This window comes from Babylonia areolata, chromosome 8 (genome assembly GCF_041734735.1).
Source record: "Babylonia areolata isolate BAREFJ2019XMU chromosome 8, ASM4173473v1, whole genome shotgun sequence".
Classification (NCBI taxonomy): domain Eukaryota; kingdom Metazoa; phylum Mollusca; class Gastropoda; order Neogastropoda; family Buccinidae; genus Babylonia; species Babylonia areolata.
Window position 1 is genome coordinate 32,286,264 of NC_134883.1, and position 5,000 is coordinate 32,291,263.

The window sequence follows — 5,000 nt, forward strand, 5'->3', positions numbered from 1 at the left end:
CTTTAACATTCAAACAAAATGAAAGCACCTTTTCTGTATAAATGAACGAGATCTTTGCTAGCTAAATACGTCTCTCTCTCTCTTTTTCTCTCTTTAAAAAAAAAAAAAAAAATCCAGAACTGAAAAAGACAGTTATCCGACTTACCCTTCGAATGAAACCTGTATATGTATGAAATATACATGTGCATGTGCAACAACAAAAATGTCAGTGATTTGTAAGTGGAGACAGACGGGCGCAATAGCCGAGTGGTTAAAGCGTTGGACTTTCAATCTGAGGGTCCCGGGTTCGAATCACGGTGACGGCGCCTGGTGGGTAAAGAGTGGAGATTTTTTCCATCTCCCAGGTCAACACATGTGCAGACCTGCTAGTGCCTGAACCCCCTTCGTGTGTATATGCAAGCAGAAGATCAAATGCGCACGTTAAAGATCCTGTAATCCATGTCAGCATTCGGTGGGTTATGGAAACAAGAACATACCCAGCATGCACCCCCCCGAAAGCGGAGTATGGCTGCCTACATGGCGGGGTAAAAACGGTCATACACGTAAAAGCCCACTCGTGTGCATACGAGTGAACGTGGGAGTTGCAGCCCACGAACGAAGAAGAAGAAGTGGAGACGGACAATCAAAATTGTGACCAGGAATACGTGACAATGAGGAAAAAAATGACAGGAGTCGCAAGGCGAGGGTAGAGTACCGGGGGGGGAGGGGGGGGGTGCGGGGGTTATAAATGATATGAGGGATTTATACAGAAAAGACTACAGCGATTACTTCAATAACATTTTGTGCGCTGTAATTGTTGTTGTCATCTTTCGCGCGCACAAATACACATACACAAAAAATCCCGGAAAGGACAAAGTGAAAAGAGAGAGAGAGAAAAAGACAAAGGTAATAGATATTAACACAAAACTGTAACGAATTGAAAAGTACCCTGATTACAGTAACAGAATTTTCACTCACAGCAGTTGTCCCATTTGAGTTTCACTCTTAGATTCTGTATGTTTGTTTGAAAAAAAAAATGATTGAGAGAGATGCATTAGCAACAGTAATGATAATGCAAACCTTCCAAAGTTAAACCATAAGCAAAGAAAGTATAGCCCAAAGCAAAAAGTGAACCAGATTGGTACAACTATCACTTACACTGATGTGAACAGTTAATAGAGACAATTCTTGGATAATTTTGTCATTTCAGTCATTTCTATGGTAACGAAATGTTTAGATTTCGCGGAAATTGCGACATCTGTTCACCTGAAAATGCTGTCTGTTCCCCGTTCACTTCAGTCATAAACCGATAACATGCAATATATATATATTTCTGCTACCATTGTTTGTTTCAAAATGCATCAATACAGACTCGGTACTCGACAAGAAATGAATGTCACACGCGCGTGCACATGCACATACTCTCTCTCTCTCTCTCTCTCACGTGCACACACGCACACACTAACACACGCACACATACACACGACTTTCAGTCAAAGTCTATAACCAGTTTAATGAAGCTAGAAGTCTTTACAAAGCTAGAAGTCTTTACACCCCCCCCCCCCCCCCCCACCACCCCCCACAAAGAAAAACAACAAACAAAAACCAACCACAATCTCTCACAATCTGAACGTATTGCCAGCAGGACATTATGTAAGTCTACTGAAACAAATGTTTCACACAGTGTAATACAGACACACAGAAAATTATCAACCAAGGAAACAAAAATGAAGACTGAAAATGATTATCAGGTTGTTTAGTTGTTGTTTTTTTTAAAGTACAAAATGCAGCTATACAAAATAAAGCATTCCTCTGAAAGAAACACGTAACCAAAAGCTAGTATATCACTATGACAATTAAACTGATAATGATGATGATAACAATGATAATAATGCTAAGAAGAAGAGGAAGAAGAAGTAGAAGAAGAAGAAGAAGAAGAATCAAACGCAGGCACACATAAGTCACTGAACAAATCATTGATCTGAAGACACATTTATGTGTAAAACATCAACCCCCTTTCTGATGAACCCCGCTTCTATGTGACCCAAACAACTGTATTTTTTTTTCTGTTTCTTTTTTTCTCTCCTTAATCTAAAAAAAAAAAAAAAAAAAAAAAAATTATCCGAAAGTCGGTGGGATTTTTTGGTTGGTTGGTTTTTAGTTAATTTTTTTGTTTGCTGTTTGTTTGTTTTTTTTGTTTGAATCTACCCACATTCATTTTCAAATTTCAACTACCAGATCAGGACAGCCCATTTCTTTCTCTATGGTGGTGCTCTCAAAACATTTTCTTGTCAATGCAAATGTAGTGTACCTCGTCATGGTAATATCACTTGCCGCACACACATGGAAATGAGCAGCAGTTGAAGAACACTGCCAAGTGAGTAGCAGCTTTCAAATCTTCATGAGCCTTACAGGAAAGGAATCAGACCTAACCCTTTGATTTTTTTTTAGTGAATAGCAGCTTTCAAATCTTCATGAGCCTTACAGGAAAGGAATCAGACCTAACCCTTTGATGTTTTAGTGAATAGCAGCTTTCTAATCTTCACGAGCCTTACAGGAAAGGAATCAGACCTAACCCTTTGATTTTTTTTTAGTGAATAGCAGCTTTCTAATCTTCATGAGCCTTACAGGAAAGGAATCAGACCTAACCCTTTGATTTTTGTTAGTGAATAGCAGCTTTCTAATCTTCATGAGCCTTACAGGAAAGGAATTAGACCTAACCCTTTGATTTTTTTTTTTTTTTTTTTTTTTTTTAGTGAATAGCAGCTTTCAAATCTTCATGAGCCTTACAGGAAAGGAATCAGACCTAACCCTTTGATTTTTGTTAGTGAATAGCAGCTTTCTAATCTTCATGAGCCTTACAGGAAAGGAATCAGACCTAACCCTTTGATTTTTTTTAGTGAATAGCAGCTTTCTAATCTTCATGAGCCTTACAGGAAAGGAATCAGACCTAACCCTTTGATTTTTGTTAGTGAATAGCAGCTTTCAAATCTTCATGAGCCTTACAGGAAAGGAATCAGACCTAACCCTTTGATTTTTTTTTTAGTGAATAGCAGCTTTCAAATCTTCATGAGCCTTACAGGAAAGGAATCAGACCTAACCCTTTGATTTTTTTTTTTAGTGAATAGCAGCTTTCAAATCTTCATGAGCCTTACAGGAAAGGAATCAGACCTAACCCTTTGATTTTTTTTTAGTGACTAGCAGCTTTCTAATCTTCATGAGCCTTACAGGAAAGGAATCAGACCTAACCCTTTGATTTTTTTTTAGTGAATAGCAGCTTTCAAATCTTCATGAGCCTTACAGGAAAGGAATCAGACCTAACCCTTTGATTTTTTTTTAGTGAATAGCAGCTTTCTAATCTTCATGAGCCTTACAGGAAAGGAATCAGACCTAACCCTTTGATTTTTGTTAGTGAATAGCAGCTTTCTAATCTTCATGAGCCTTACAGGAAAGGAATCAGACCTAACCCTTTGATTTTTGTTAGTGAATAGCAGCTTTCTAATCTTCATGAGCCTTACAGGAAAGGAATCAGACCTAACCCTTTGATGTTTTAGTGAATAGCAGCTTTCAAATCTTCACGAGCCTTACAGGAAAGGAATCAGACCTAACCCTTTGATTTTTTTTTAGTGAATAGCAGCTTTCAAATCTTCATGAGCCTTACAGGAAAGGAATCAACCCTTTGATGTTTTAGTGACTAGCAGCTTTCTAATCTTCATGAGCCTTACAGGAAAGGAATCAGACCTAACCCTTTGATTTTTGTTAGTGAATAGCAGCTTTCTAATCTTCATGAGCCTTACAGGAAAGGAATCAGACCTAACCCTTTGATTTTTGTTAGTGAATAGCAGCTTTCTAATCTTCATGAGCCTTACAGGAAAGGAATCAGACCTAACCCTTTGATGTTTTAGTGAACAGCAGCTTTCTAATCTTCATGAGCCTTACAGGAAAAGAATCAGACCTAACCCTTTGATTTTTTTTTTTAGTGAATAGCAGCTTTCAAATCTTCATGAGCCTTACAGGAAAGGAATCAGACCTAACCCTTTGATGTTTTAGTGAATAGCAGCTTTCTAATCTTCATGAGCCTTACAGGAAAGGAATCAGACCTAACCCTTTGATTTTTTAGTGAATAGCAGCTTTCAAATCTTCATGAGCCTTACAGGAAAGGAATCAGACCTAACCCTTTGATGTTTTAGTGAATAGCAGCTTTCTAATCTTCATGAGCCTTATAGGAAAGGAATTAGACCTAACCCTTTGATTTTTTTTTTTAGTGAAACCCCACGGGGGATTTTCAATGTCCCAGACCGACAACAAAAAACAAACAAAAACAAAACAAACAAAAAAAAAAAAAAAAGAAGAAGAAAAGAAGAAGACGAAAAAAATCTTAATTTCCACAAGACATATCACGGGTCGCCACCCCTCCCTTACCATTCCTGATCCTTTATTTGTTTCTTGTTGTTGTTTTTTTCTCCTCCTTCCTCTTCCCCTCTTCTATGGCTACATCAATTACTCAAGGCTGAACATCTTTGGGCAGGGAACCTTCTGCTGCTATGGAAAATGGGTCGATGAATTAGCTATTGAGAAATACGTGTGTGTGTGTGTGTGTGTGTGTGTGTGTGTGTGTGTGTGTGTGTGTGTGTGTGTGTGCCGTTCCTGCTTGTCCGCGTGCTCTAGTGCATGCGTGCCTATGTAAAGTGTCAATATGAAGTTCAGTACTTCATCATTCCTTTAGTATTTTCGAAGTTATCATTCAGAGTTCTCCGGGCTAAAAGCACCGAAGCGAGGTGGCATCTATATATATAATACATATTAATGGGGTTTTTTGTTTGTTTGTTTGCTTTTTCCCCGTTCACGGTGGTGACGATGATAATAATCAGTGATGGTGATGGTCGTTGGTAGAGTCAATCCTCCGTGACAGTCCGGTGGTGGTCCAAGGGAAGCAACTACATTTTCCTTTCCATTTCCGTACCTTGGTTCTTCTCTCCCGCCGCTTGTGTCTGGGTGGGCGTGTGCGCGCGCGGCGTGCG

At 38.9% G+C, this 5,000-nt stretch overlaps 1 protein-coding gene across 5 annotated transcripts in view; it reads right to left on the reverse strand.

The window, feature by feature from the left end:
- The window catches only part of LOC143284751 (LHFPL tetraspan subfamily member 3 protein-like), an 18,649-nt gene that overhangs the window by 654 nt on the left and 12,995 nt on the right, over positions 1 to 5,000 (reverse strand). Inside the window, exons 3-4 of one of the 5 annotated variants that reach the window (XR_013055605.1) lie at positions 3,865 to 5,000; positions 1 to 3,720 (exon numbers count right to left, since the gene is read on the reverse strand). The exon at positions 1 to 3,720 is cut by the window's left edge and continues 654 nt beyond it; the exon at positions 3,865 to 5,000 is cut by the window's right edge and continues 198 nt beyond it. The gene's annotated coding sequence lies outside the window, so the exon portion shown is untranslated. The other 4 variants (XR_013055606.1, XR_013055608.1, XR_013055607.1 and 1 more) reach the window with 4 other exon arrangements.